General features: G+C 44.9%; 1 protein-coding gene across 9 annotated transcripts in view; it reads right to left on the bottom strand.

The window, feature by feature from the left end:
• PALM2AKAP2 (PALM2 and AKAP2 fusion) overlaps positions 1–15,136 on the bottom strand; it is a 228,989-nt gene that overhangs the window by 66,113 nt on the left and 147,740 nt on the right. The gene's annotated exons all lie outside the window — the stretch shown is intronic.

Here is a 15,136-nt window from a genome sequence, read left to right as displayed (position 1 = left end):
GATGAGGAGACGGAATTGAACTGTAATTGGGATCTTAAAAAATAAATAAATGCATAATGCTAATTATTTCTACTGAAATGCGATTTTATGAAATTCTGGACATTAAAAAGCACAAATACTATATTTAATAGGCACTGGAGCATGAAATAAGAAACCAAAAACTCTAAAATTAACAGTAGCATGTGCTCATCCAATTCAAGTGGCTTCTTAGTAAAAAATAATAATCCCCAACCATTCAGCTATAACCATGTTTGTTTGTTTTTAAATGCTTTTGGCAAGAATTGTAACCTTAGGAGCTTCAGACTGAAAACGCAAAGCGATAACCTGAGGAGAAGTGAGACCTCTCTATTCCTTCCTCCCTCCTCTGCCTTTTCAACAATATTAGATTACAGTTTAGCAACAGCGAGGGTGGAGGAGGAAATTCCTTTATTCTCACCTTCCAAAAATGTCTTTTTTAAAAAAATGCATATTTTTACTATTGTTTCTTTGAATGGTAGCAACTGTCCGTCCCCGTCCCCCCACACTTCCAAGTTATGAGTTTTGAGCTTTTAGAGCAGTTATAGCTTGGATTAGAAGAGATGAGTCTAAGGCAAATACTCGAGGAACAGGAAATTAAACTAGGAATTCAGAATTACTGAACAGTGAGCAGATATTTTGATCAAACAAAAGATATAGCCCTTTTCTCATTCTGTGCTTCTAAACAACCCTGTGATTAGCAACAGGCTGAAGATGGAACGCAGAGCAAAGTTCCCAAGCCCATCTCCCCAGCTTGTTTCTAATTCACTTTTATACATGTATGCCTTTGTTTTCAGCTTTTTCACACTGAAATGAATGCGGAAGGTCTGTGCATGGAGGAGCTCTATGTATGCCTTGCAGTGCATATGCCACCTCTGGACTGAAATGAAACATTAAGAGCTTTGTTCTGAGATCCTGCCACATTGTTTTCCATTACTCCCATTATCGAAGGGCATCATAAATCAGGAGTGGCTAACCCAGGCATCTCCAAACTTCAGCCCTCCAGATGTTTTGGATACAATTCCCATCTTCCCTGACCACTGGTCCTGTTAGCTAGGGATCATGGGAGTTGTAGGCCAAAACATCTGGAGGGTCGCAGTTTGGGGATGCCTGGGCTAACCTGTAGCCCTACATAATGCTGCTGGACTACATACTCATTTGGCCATGCTACCTGGGGCTGAGGAGAGAGTTAAGAGTCAAACAACACCTGGAGCACCAAAGGTTACCCACCCCTGCTATTAGGGTTGAGCTCTGAAATATCCGAAACATCCATTAGGATGTGAAAATACAAAAATGGCTTCAGATAGCCCCGCTTCATATATCCAGCGGAGATGAGCAGAAAATCAACATGCTGAACATAGCTGTCAAGTTTTCCCTTGTCTCACGAGGAAGCCTATTCGGCATAAGGGAATTTCCCTTTAAAAAAGGGAGAACTTGACAGCTATGATGCTGAATAAGAGGAACAGTCTCTGTACCCTGCTATGCCACATCTGTGCAATTCTTCCTTTCTTTTTAAACTGTACAAACAGAACCTCTGCACAACTGAGCTTCTGTATGGAGATGCCAGTTGCACATGGAGTTCTCTATCTAGTGGACAGGAAATGTGTGTATTTTCTTTGCGAGGTTCTGGCGGCGAACATGGCAGCTACGTTGGCTTTGGGACCAATTAACTGGCCGTCTAATTTGCTTCAGTGGCCATATTGCCTGTGCAAACCTGGTCCTTGAACTTCCCCACTAGTCTTGCCTGGCATTGGAGGGTTTCACTTCAGTATTGAACCAGTGCCTTGACTACAGTAATACCTCGGGTTACGAACACGATCTGTTCCGGGTCGCAGTTCGTAACCCGAAAAGTTCGTAACCCGAACCGCCATTTTGCGCATGCGCAAACCGCGCATGCCGCTTCTGCACACGCGCGTGCTGCGAAAATACTTCCGGGTTTGCGCAGTTCGTAACCCGAGGTGTTCGTAACCCGAGGTACGACTGTACACATGCAGCAGAATGAGATGGAAGAATCCTGAAATGCACCAGGGAGAGCGATTATTTTTCAGGTCGCTCTCAGTCTCCACTGTGCCCTTTTTCTAAATTTAATGGGAAAATTGGGGCAAACAGCAGTAATGTGTGAGATCAGGCATCCCCAAACTGCGGCCCTCCAGATGTTTTAGCCTACAACTCCCATGATCCCTAGCTAACAGGACCAGTGGTCAAGTTTGGGGATGCCTGTGTGAGATGGATGGAATGGAAATGCTGGCACTCACTGGGACAGGGTGGGGGGGTGGCAGGGTAAGAGGAGCTCCCAGGCTGGCAGCATTGGTGTACTACAGGTGCATCCTGTTTTCACAGTAGCCAATCAGATGCCAATGGGAAGACCACAAGTAGCACATGAGTTCCACCCATGCAGTGTTAGAAACTCAGATATCTAAGCTAGGTGCCTTAAACCAAGATTATAGCTTCCAAAATAGAATGCCTAGTTGCCATTTGGGGGCAAGGTGGCTCTAAAGCAGGCACCCCCAAACTTCGGCCCTCCAGATGTTTTGGACTACAATTCCCATCATCCCTGACCACTGGTCCTCTTAGCTAGGGATCATGGGAGTTGTAGGCCAAAACATCTGGAGGGCTGCAGTTTGGGGGTGCCTGCTCTAAAGTCTTATTTTTTCAAACGATAGCTGTCTGTGGTTGAGTCTCAGTTAAACATCTGGCTAGTTCAGATGACAACCCTGAGCTAGGTTAAGTGCTTCGAGAACTTAAAAGAAGAAAAGTCACTTGATCCAGGGACAGTCCACATATATTGGCCTATTCCGACCTCTTTTTCTTAATGGCGACTGCTCCTGCTCAGAGAGAGCACAGTTAAAGCATTTTGGTTCCAGAAATTCATTCTGACTGTGAAGATAAAATATAACTGATAGAATTCTACAGGGCGGGGTATTAGTGTGTGAAAACAGTCCAGATCCAATGATCCCAAGGCATGCACCTCCAGGTGGTGGAGCTGTCAGGTGCCAGCCTGGCACCACTGGCGTAGCTTCATGCTCCGCCACCGGGGGCGAAGAGCAGGCGGGGGCGGGGCTGGCATGTGTTTTGGGGGCGGGGCGCGCCGCCCGTAGGGGCATGGTGCGCATTCTGGGGGCGTGGCGCCCAGCGCAGGCGGGGAACAGCTGCCATGGCGCCCTCGGGATCGTGCGCTGCCCAGGGCGGAGCACCCCCTGCCCCTCCCTTGCTACGCCCCTGCCTGGCACGCAGGCATCTTCACTTGTTTGCAACTGATCAAAAGCAAGGTGCACAACATGTCTGGTGCCTGGCTTATTTCAAACCCTGGCAACCATTTGTGTCCCCAAGCAACTGGCATTCAGAAGTATAGCATCTTTGATACTAGATGCAGTACACAGCCATGATGATTAGTAGCCACTGACAGACTTTGTCTTAACCCCTTTAAAATCCATCCAAGTTGGGGGCCATCACTGCAACTTCTGGCAGTGACGTCCGTAGTTTTAACTCGGCTCTGTGTGAAACAGTACTTCCTTTTTTGTGTCTGGAATCTACCAATATTAGGCTTCATTGGATGACCCTAGGTTCTTGGTATTGTGAGAAAGGGGAAAAAATGTTTCTCTCCCCACTTTCTCCATACCACACATAATATTGTACAGCTCTTTCATAAGCGGAGCCTGGTAGTTCAAGCCAATGGCTCGTATAGTCCAGCATGCTAGTCTCACAGTGGCCAACCAGATTCCTCTGCAAAACCCAAAGCAGAACCAGTGTGCAAGAGCACAACCCTCTTCGGTGGTTTCCAGCAACTGACATTCAGAAGGATACTGCCATTGGAGGCAGAGCACAGCCATCATGGCCAATAGTCACTGAAAGCAGTTACCTCCATGAATTACTTCCTTCTACTCCAGTCCACAGGGACCCAGGTGGCGCTGTGGGTTAAATCACAGAGTCTAGGACTTGCTGATCAGAAGGTCGGTGGTTCGAATCCCTGCAACGGGGTGAGCTCCCGTTGCTTGGTCCCAGCTCCTGCCCACCTAGCAGTTCGAAAGCACATCAAAGTGCAAGTAGATAAATAGGGACCGCTCCGGTGGGAAGGTAAACGGCGTTTCCGTGCACTGCTCTGGTTCGCCAGAAGCAGCTTTGTCATGCTGGCCACATGACCTGGAAGCTGTCTGCAGACAAACGCCGTCTCCCTTGGCCTATAGAGCGAGATGAGCGCCGCAACCCCAGAGTCAGACACGACTGGACCTGATGGCCAGGGGCCCCTTTACCTTTACCTTTACCTTAACCCCAAGTGTAAGAAAATCATGGCCTGGAAACTGGGGCTGGATCTGGACACACCAAAGAAGTGTTTCAGTTAAACGCTTTGTAAATTTAAACAGGGAAAACAGGTAGAGAGAAACAAGACTCCACAGCGCCATCTGATGGCACGATGTTATATTGCATATACAATGCATATAAATTGCTTTTTCTTTACTGATCTAGCGGAGTCCTCGTTTTATGGAAGGGGTTGTTGTGATTGTTCTCACTACACTGAAGCATAAAATGAAAGTTGCAGGTAAAAAGGAATTTGCTGCACAATCCTAAACATGTCTACTCAGAAGTAAATCCAACTGTGAGGCTTACTCCCAGGTAAGTGGGTTTAGGACTGCACTCTTAGGTGAGATTTCAATCAGGTTTAGGGAACGAGGTCTGCATCCTACTGAAATCTGTAGGCGGTATTTGTTGTCGTCGTTTTTTTAAAAAACATGTTCATAGAATCATGGAATTGTAGAGCTGGAAGGGACAATGAGGGTCTTCAAGTCCAACCCCCTACAATGCAGGAATATTTCACCCATCATGGGACTTGAACCCACAACCCTGAGATTAAGAGTCTCATGCTCTACCAACTGAGCTATTCCAGGTTCTTTAGAAGTAATTGTTCTAGACATTTCCATAGCCAGCAACTTCAAACACATTTGCCTTCCTTATCTTTTCTTCTTTTTACAAGAGATTAAATGTATTACTAAGATCACATAAAGCAAAACAATTTTGTTATAGTTCCTTTGTTCAGTGTTTGTAGGTAGGACCTGCACTGTTTTTATTTACATTAGCATATGTGAGGAAGTTAAATAAACTGGAAGCTATGGTAGGCAACATCTAAAAGGAAATAAACGGAAGCTTGCAATAGTTAGATGTCTGAACAAAACTGCTCATTTTGTGACTGAAAATGAGTTAATTGCTGGTGTGCCTGAATTGTCTATCTGCAAATCGGTATTTCCAAGGGAATGTTGAAAAGGAAAAATCACAGTGAAAGTGGCAATAGAAGAGATAATTGTGGGTATTGCACTTTGCACGTTACAAAGGCGTGTCATTTTCCAGTGAAGCTTGACATAAATAAAGTATACACACAGGCTACTAACACAAAGCTGTGCATTCAACTTACATACTGACTCCCAATGCTAAGACAGCTTTGAAAAAGTAATACTTAATTTAATGAATCCTTTCCCTGCTTAAAATTTCACAATGATTGGCGAAGGAATCCCAACAGGCGTTATCAATTACAGAGCAAGAACTTGCCCAATGTGTCCATGGCCCAGAATTCAGTTATCACTTCTGATCATTTTCTTATAATCTGCTTAATTAAGTACTTTCTAGTTTGTGGCAAACCATAGTTTGCCACTGTATCCAAAACAGCAAACCAGGGTTTCCATTTTCTGGTTTGCAGGGCAAGCACAAACCACAACTTGCGAGTGCGAGTTGACAAACAAGGAAGTAGCTATTTAAGGCCAGTACAAGAGTCTCTGAGCTGCACCCCTGCCCCAAAGAGAGGTGCCTCCTCACACTGCCCCACAGAGGCCTGGAACTTGTCTGTCCATTCCCAACAGGAAGGACTGGCACACTGGCTGGTTGGGCTCCCTCACCCGCTTGCTTGCTTACACCAAGGCCACCTCAGCTCCTGGCAACCAGCACCCACTGGCCAGCCCTGAGGAGCTTGTAGACAGGGCTGCTGCAACAAACAGCTGCACAGGCCTTTGGGAGGCAGACACGTGAGAGGGAATCAGAGTGGACAGAGGCCAGTCTTGCCCACGGCACCCCTGACCACCATTCAAGGCATCCCAGGGGCCCATGACACACTGGTTGAAAACCACTGCCACAGGGAGTAAGTCACTTGAAGAGAAAACTATTGCCAGGGCCAAAGAGCTACTATAGGATGATAATTAAGGGACTTGAGTTCTGAGGCAGAATGTCCTGGGTTCTAATCTCACACATGACATGGCAGAAAACCCCAGTTTGCCATTCACTGGGTGACCTCTTAGGCAATGTTCATCTCAGCTTTTCTCTCTTTCTCTTCCTCCCTTCCTCTCATATGCAGTACAGGATAACGACCCTGACCTACCTACCAGGGTTCCTGGAAGGTTTACTAAAGTACAGTGGTACCTCGGTTTACAAACACAATTGGTTCTGGAAGTCTGTATTTAACCTGAAGCATACTTAACCTGAAGCAAACTTTCCCATTGAAAGTCATGGAAAGTGGATTAATCCGTTCCAGACGGTCTGTGGAGTACTTAAACTGAAGCATACTTAACCTGAAGCGAACTTTCGCATTGAAAGTAATGGAAAGTGGATTAATCCGTTCCAGACGAGTCCGCGGAGTACTTAAACTGAAAATATCAAACCGAGACGTACTTAAACTGAGGTATGACTGTAATGTATATGAGGAAAACTAAATACTATGTAAGCATTAAATACTATGTAAGCAGGTGGCGCTGTGGGCTAAACCACTGAGCCTAGGGCTTGCTGATCAGAAGGTCGGCGGTTCGAATCCCTGTGACGGGGTGAGCTCCCGTTGCTTGGTCCCAGCTCCTGCCAACCTAGCAGTTCGAAAGCACATCAAAAATGCAAGTAGATAAATAGGAACCGCTATAGCAGGAAGGTAAACGGCGTTTCCATGTGCTGCTCTGGTTTGCCAGAAGCGGCTTTGTCATGCTGGCCACATGACCTGGAAGCTATACGCCGTCTCCCTCGGCCAATAATGTGAGATGAGCGCGCAACCCCAGAGTCGGTCACGACTGAACCTAATGGTCAGGGGTCCCTTTACCTTTTAAGCATTAAATAGATGCTCAGTATTTTTACTAGAATATTTACCACAATTCTACTAGCAGTATTTTTACTGCTACATGTGAATAAGCTCTTGAGATGTTCAGGACCTTTGGACGTTCTTCATATTTCTATTCAGCATAATAAACATTGACGCCCCATCTAACGCTTTCTACATACACTTGAACAAGTCTCTTGCTTTCTATCTCCTCCATCTTGCCATAGCCACATACTCATCTAGTACTCAACTGATCCTATCAGTGCCCCTTCCCATCACACAAGCAAAGCAAACTATACTCAAAACTGTCCGCTTTAAGTTGCAACTGAATTTACACACGTTTGAAGGAGAAAAAAGGTCTGTACATGCTGAACCTATGAACTTGCACAGCTTATCTGTGCTATTTAAAGGAATGTGTAAATATGGTTAATTTACTTAGCAGCTCACCTGGATGATCTAAAACAGCAATCAAGACAGGTGCTTTAAAACTCAACAGGAAAGACAACTGTTATCTTAAAGAGAAAGAAAGGTGTAACTGGTCTAGTCTTCCAATTACAGAGCAATAACAGTAAGGGCAAATGCATCCTCTGCTTAGCCCCATATCCCCCAAATGGTTCACAAAAGCTTGCAATGAAGCATCCTCAGCAGTTACATCACTTGATCTCCACAATTGTCTGAAAGCAATGAAGCCCCATAGTCCAGAGACTCAGCTAGACCCGTAAAGAAAAAGCAATTTACAGTACAGTGGAACCTCGGTTTATGAACACCTTGGTTTACGAATTTTCGGTTTACGAACTCCGCGGACCCATCTGGAACGGATTAGTTCACTTTCCATTACTTTCAATGGGAAAGTTCACTTCAGTTTATGAACGCTTCAGTTTAAGTACTCTGCAGACCGTCTGGAACAGATTAATGCACTTTCCATTACTTTCAATGGGAAAGTTCGCTTCAGTTTATGAACGCTTTAGTTTATGAACAGACTTCCGGAACCAATTGTGTTCATAAACCGAGGTACCACTGTATATGCATTGTATATGCGATATAACATTGTGCCACCAGATGGCGACGTGGAGTCTCGTTTTTCTCTACCGGTTTCCTCTGTTTAAATTTACAACGCTTTAAAACTGAAACACTTCTTTGATGTGTCTAGATCCAGCCCAGGAGTTGGGGGGAAAGTAGATGTGATTTCTACTGTTAGATCACTAAACAAATTTGCAACCGTGCCTGACTTCCAGAAACAAGAAAAAAACCATTTCCTGCTTGGACAGGATGGCCCTTGTGGTCTCTTCCAACTCTATAATTCTATGATTCTAGGTAGTTCCCCTCCAACTGCATATAACTGCACATACCTGGATGTGACTGACTATAACTTGTATACCATAACTTGTACATGTAACCAATTGTATATTATCTGAAGTTCTGGCAGGTCATTTAAACTTTTCTCAATAAGAGAAACATGGTAATAAAAGTTAAAAAAATTGCCCAACTTTTGAAACAGAGGGCACTTCAAAAGCAGTTTGCAATATGGAGGGTTATCTGCTCAAAGGTGTGGGGGCGGGAGGCAAATTCATTTTTGCCTCCCCCTAAGGATCAGATTTGCAGTTTCTGTGCATGTGTTGGGAAGGGGAGGGACTACAGTGGTACCTCGGTTTACAAACACAATTGGTTCCGGAAGTCTGTACTTAAACTGAAGCGTACTTAACCTGAAGCGTACTTACGCTGAAGTGAACTTTCCCATTGAAAGTAATGGAAAGTGGATTAATCCATTCCAGACAGGTACTTAAACTGAAAATACTCAAACCAAGGCATACTTAAACTGAGATATGACTATATTTTGGAAGCCTAAGTAACCTCAGTGTCACAAAAGGTGATCAATGCCAACTATGGTGACCTAGGCCACAATTATTACTGCTCTGCCAAGATCCTTTTGTATCTGGGCTGCCTGTGAAGCTAGTTTATAAATTCAGAACAAAATATGGCTGCTAAATTACTGAACAGCACTGGGCACATACCACCAGTCTTCTTAACAAATTTGTACTGGTTACCAGTGCATTTCTAGGCTTAGTTCAATGTGTCAGTTTGTACCTTTAAAGATGGCTAGGACCAGGATACAGTAATGTCATCTTCTCCCACATGAGCCAGGCCATTACTTCCTCAAAGGCAGCCCAGAACAGGATCTTCTCAGTTGTGGCATTGGTCCAAACCATTTTTTGGTATCAGGTAAAAACCTTTTCATTCATATAAGTGTTTTACATATTTATGTAGTCATAAAGTAAGCCAGGGCAGCAATTTTAAGCATTTGAGAAATGTAAGACATACCCCGAAAATAAGACATGCCTGCCAGCTCGGGGCCTGGAACCGGCTGCTGCAGCACGGAGCACCCAGGCACCGGCGAAGCAGATCAGCTGTAGCACGGGAATCAGCTGTTCCTGGCTCAGCTGTAGCGCGCGCCTAGGAGGAACTTCAGCGCTGAGGAGGGAAAATGGCGTTTAAAAACGCCGTTTGAAGTGATTTCAGCCTGCCGCCCCCCACCCGGAACTGGCTGCTGCAGCGCAGAACACTCAGTAGCGCGGATGGAGCGCCCAGCAGCTCCGGGCGGCGGGGCCAGGAAGAGACAAGGCCGCTGGCTCGGGTGCTCCTGACCCCAGCCGCTTCGGTTTTCACGGATTCAGGACTGCCGGTACGGTAGCAACGCCGGAGGCAGCAGGAGGAGGAAGCAGCCTGTCAGGTCGGCGCCCAGCAGCGCTGCACAGAGCGCCCCGAGCCTCCGGGAGCGTTGCTGCTAGAGCGTTGCTCCTGGAGGCTCAGGGCGCTCCGCGAGCCCCTGAGGCGGCTGCCGGCTCCCGCTCCGCCCCGCAGAGTCCCAAGTCAATGGGCCCTGACTAGAAGCAACAGGAGCGCTGGCTCCCTGCTTCGGCCAAAAGGCTTGGTCTCGCCACCACCTCCTTCTCTGGCCATGCCGCGAGCTTCCCTTTTCGTAAACACGCAACCAGGTGAAACCCGAGAGTGGCGCTGAGGCAGTTTCAATAAGTGGAGTGGGCGGGCGGCGGCGGGAGGGGGGGCAAAACTTTTGCTTGAAAGGCGGCTCCGGGGCTGCGCAAGAGCGACCGGCCGACAGATCCACTAACGGTTCGCTCTTGTGTCCCTCCCCACTTGCCGTCCCGTTTCGGGTTGCCAAGGCAACTAACAACAAACACCGTGCTTTTCTCTTGGTTCTCTCAGGCGAGTTGAGAAAAAGGGGCGAGAAGTGGGGTTTCGTTATCGCTCCCGCCGCTTCCTCTCCCGCTCCTCACAGTCAAATAGGCTTCTGGGCTTCGCTGCCGCCGCCGAGTACCCAAGCGGCTTGCCCCCTTTGCCATTTTAAAAACGTGTTTCCTTTCAGTTACCCTTGCGCCTTGCTTTGTTGCTTACGGTTGAAAACGCCACGTGGCTCGGGGCTGCTGGGCGCCGACCTGGCAGGCCGTCTCCTCCTCCTCCCGGAGGCGTCCAACAGCGCCGCGCAGAGCGCTCCGAGCCTCCGGGAGCCAGCAGCAGCAATGCAACAGGAGGAGGCAGGTGCCCAGAACCATGCGGTACTTATGGTAATAAAATTTTTTAGACACCCCCCCCCCCCGAAAATAAGCCATAGGCTTATTTTCTTGAGTAAAATTAATATAAGACGGTGTCTTAAAATGTGGGAAACACGGTACTACTACTAATACTAAATTAAATTCATACCCCGCGCATTTGGCTGGGTTTCCCCAGCCACTCTGGGCAGCTCCCAACAGAACATCAAAAACAGAATAAAATATCAAACATTAAAAACTTTTCTAAAGTCAGATAGTTGTTTATTTCCTTGACATCTGATAGGCGGGTGCGACTGAGAAGGCCCTCTGCCTGGTTCCCTGTAGCTTCACTTCTCACAGTGAGGGAACTGCCAAAAGGCCCTCGGAGCTGGACCTCAGTATCTGGGCTGAACGATGGGGGTGGAAACACTCCTTCAGGTATACTGGGCTGAGGCCGTTTAGGGCTTTAAAGGTCAGCACCAACATTGTCATTCTGCTTCTGTTTTTACTGTGCTTTTGTATTTTGGTGCTGTCATGACCCTGTTAGTTTAAACACTGTTAGTTGATCTGGAACATATTGGTCTGAAAGGAAGACTTCAACACCTTAAGTCGGGTATAATAGGGAGAGATGATATGAGTTGGAGCCCACAGGACTGCAGATTCCCCATATGTGCCCTGAGTGAGTTTAATAAGCACTATCTAGGATTCTAAACAGTTCTTTGAATCCTCAACATAACGTGCATAGCTACTCCAATAGATCTAGTTTGATAAAACAGAGATCTATTAGCTTTATTGCTTAAATAACTGATTGTTTTATTTCTTGTGGCTACAAAAATAACTTCAGCTTAAAAAAAGGCGTTTCTTACAGTCAGTGAGGGGTATGAATAAATTTGGGACATTTGCTGTAAAGATGGTAGCATGTCAACTCAAAATATGGCAATTTCTTCTGCATGCCCTCTACTCCCCCCCACCACACTTTTACCAATATGAGGTCCCCTTTCCAGACTTTGTAAAGCTTGTGGTTTCTCTAAAATATATCTCTAAAGGTGCAGCTCCTTGATTACATGGTACAGAAATATATTTTAGGAAACTAATTAATACAGTGGTACCTCTACTTATGAATGTTTCTACTTACGAATGGAGCTCCATCCGCCTGCGGTTTAGATAGGATTTTTTCTACTTACGGATTTTTAGATAGGGTTGCTTCTACTTACGATTTTTTTCTCCCAATGCATTCCTATGAAATTCGACTTACAAATTTTTACGACTTACAAATGTGTGTTCGGAACGCATTAAATTCGTAAGTAGAGGTACCACTGTATATTTAACTGAATACAGTGGTACAGGCAGAGGGCCTTCTCGGTAGTGGCACCCGCCCTGTGGAACGCCCTCCCATCAGATGTCAAAGAGAAAAAACAGCTAGCAGATTTTTAGAAGACATCTGAAGGCAGCCCTGTTTAGGGAGGCTTTTAATCTTTAATCGATTATTTTATTCTTCTTCTGGAAACCCAGCCAGATGGGCAGGGTATAAATAATAAATAATCATTATACCTCGGTTTACGAACTTAATCCATTCCGGAAGCCCATTCTTAAACCAAAACCGTTCTCTAAACCGAGGCGCGCTTTCCCTAACGAGGCCTCCTGCCGCCGGCGACCTTCCACCGTTCGGATTCTGTTCTTAGACCGAGGTAAAGTTAGCAAACCGGGACAGGTTTTGCAGAGTTCGTAAACCAAATAGTTTTTATTTAAACAGGGCTGTTCTTAAACCAAGGTACCACTGTAATAAACTTAATTAATTAATTATTGGCTGCTGTATTTTTAAGTTCAGATAAAAGTATTTTTGTTTTGTTTTGTTTTTTTAAAAAAAGTGTAGGAAGCAGCCCATGCATTGACTTTTCGGAATATGTACACTGAATACTAAACCTTTTTAATGCATACATCACCAGCATTTCTGCCACTTCTACATGCATTGACTTAACATGCATTGTGAACTAGGAATATATGCATTATAGTGCACGCCTCCCCCCCCCCCCAAAATGGGGTGGTTGGCTAAATAAATACTTTCGTAGAATGGGCATTGTTCCTTTGGCTGTCGAGTCAATACAAAATGCAGCTGTGAGAATGAAATAAATCCCTAACAGATATGAGAAGCCTCTGCAAAACATTCACCAGGGATGAATACCAATTCACATGCCCAAGCGCTGAGATAGTGCTGGAATCTCAAATGGGCTCCATCACAATGCTGAAATGTTAATCAGGTTTTCCAACACAGGAGATCTCCTATCTCCATTCTGTTGAATAGTCATTTTATATACACAGACATATTCAATCTCTCCCCACACCCCAAGTTCCAGAGCTAAAGTGATTTAATTAATGTGTGACCACAATAAAGAATTCACACCATCAGTGCCCATTCTGGACAAGGATTTTAACACTAATGTACAAGTCTCCTTAAAAGAAACCACTATATCGCTTACATAAAATGTAACAGGAAAAGTAAAGTCATATAAAGCAGAACATCAAATGAAACTTTTCAAATGCTAAATAAAATCTGAATGACATCATATACCATAGATAACAATGAGCAATGCACAAAAAGAAAGAGAAATAGTTTTAAGAATTAGGAATCAGAATCCAGGTAAGCTTGGGCAAACGTGTTTGTCTTTTAAGTGGCATTTAAAGCTGGTTCCTGTTTCTACCTCTTGAACTATCCAGAGAAGGGGATTTCAAAGGGTGGGTGACACCATTAAGGAAGTCTGCTTCCATATTGTCACTGTTTCCATGTCCCCACCAAAGAATTAACACACAGCAGGGTTTCCTTGGAAGATCTGAAGACTTCAGAGAGATGGTCTGCTTCTAAGGAATCCTTCAAGCCTTTTGGTAAACAGTGTGTTCAGTTAAACACAGCCGATACAACCTTAATATTTGCAGAGAACACAGGTACCAGATCCACCGGTCTTTTTGGCACTAATTTGAAAGAGTGAAGCACATGCTTAAATATCTCTAGTTGGAATTAATTGTAACTTAACTTTGGCTTGATCTTTTTTTGTGCATTTTCTGATTGTTGTTATTACTGTACAGCATGCTGGGAACTGTTTGGTTCAAGGGCATGCTAGAAATTTTTAATAGAATAAATAAAGTGTTGTGGCCAGCAGACTGAGCTCTGAGCCAGGAAATCCCCAGCTTAAACATTGCCCCATGCCATGAACTCACTCCTGTGGCTGTAGGGTAGCTGCTGTATCTCATGGTGAACCTCAGATCTGCAATATTTATCAACAGGAATGTGGTTTCACATACTTAGGGATGTGATACAATCCCTTATCTTTCCTTTTGCGCCTATGAACTTCAAAGCAATCCAACTAAAGAAAAACTACCCTGGTTTTAGGTCTTTAAATCACAACATCAGATTTTTAAGGTGCAGCCACCCAAAGTTAAGCACCTGCTTAAATCTTGACCACTAAGATGGCTGGAACTAAAATGCTGACAGCTTTGGCTGAATTAAATAACCTTTCTAAGGGTACAATCCTATTCCTGCTTACCTGGGAGTAAGCCTCACTGGACTCAACAAGACTTAATTCTTATAGACATGTATGAAATTGCAGTGTAAAAGTACATGCAGAAATAAAAGTGAAGTCTGTATTATTTTCAGGATCCTGATGCTAATTTATCAAACCTAAAACGTTTTAAAGGGAAGTCAGACTTGGAAATAAAACATAGCTTGTTGAACAGAAATTCTAAAAAGACAATGAGCTTGGAATGTAGGTAAAGCAAATTACCATGGGATATAAGCAAGTCCATCAATAAATGGAAATGACAGAAACATGATTCTTCAAACAGTTCAGAGTTTCCAAATATTCTAGCGAGTTTTCCTACTCGCTTGGTAATTCATTTGCTATTTGGCGGTGCACACAATCCTTTTCATGCCACTTCTTTGCAACCCATGAGCTCAGAGGCTCCCTCTTCAGGGTTCACACATGCTTGCAAATACCATGGGCATGGAATTCTAAGGGTAGGGTGGGACAATTGCACCCCCACCTCACCAGGTGAACCATAATCTCCAGATCACAGGTACCATTAAAAATAAATAAATAGCAAGTGTGTAGCATTTGTAGAACCTGAGACAGGAGGAAAAACGTAAAGGCACGATTCCTCTCACTTTTTCTGTGTGTGATTCTCTCAGTCTGCTTCTTCTTTCAGTGTTTCTATTTGCCCCCACCCTGAGAAATTCCTGAGACCACCCATGCCCATGGGGGGGGGGAGGTGTTAGCTACTGGGAGGAGGAACCTGAGGAAGGAAGAGATAAGGGGAGAAAAGATTACACATCCCTCACCTGCTGCCTCTTTTAGAAAGGCCCTTAGGGGCTACAATGACTGTACGGAACCTGCCCTTTGGCTCACATTCTAACACCTTTCCGAGAGGTGAAGAAATGAAAGGCAACTTGCTTGCTCAATAATTTAAAGAGGCAGGAATATCTAAACGAAACAAAAAAAATAACCGTCATGCTCACTTCACGCCAAAA

This window comes from Zootoca vivipara, chromosome 15, assembly GCF_965207765.1.
Source record: "Zootoca vivipara chromosome 15, rZooViv2.hap1.1, whole genome shotgun sequence".
NCBI lineage: Eukaryota > Metazoa > Chordata > Lepidosauria > Squamata > Lacertidae > Zootoca > Zootoca vivipara.
The sequence above is the reverse complement of the archived record's forward strand: the minus strand, read 5'-3'. Positions and strand labels throughout refer to the sequence as shown.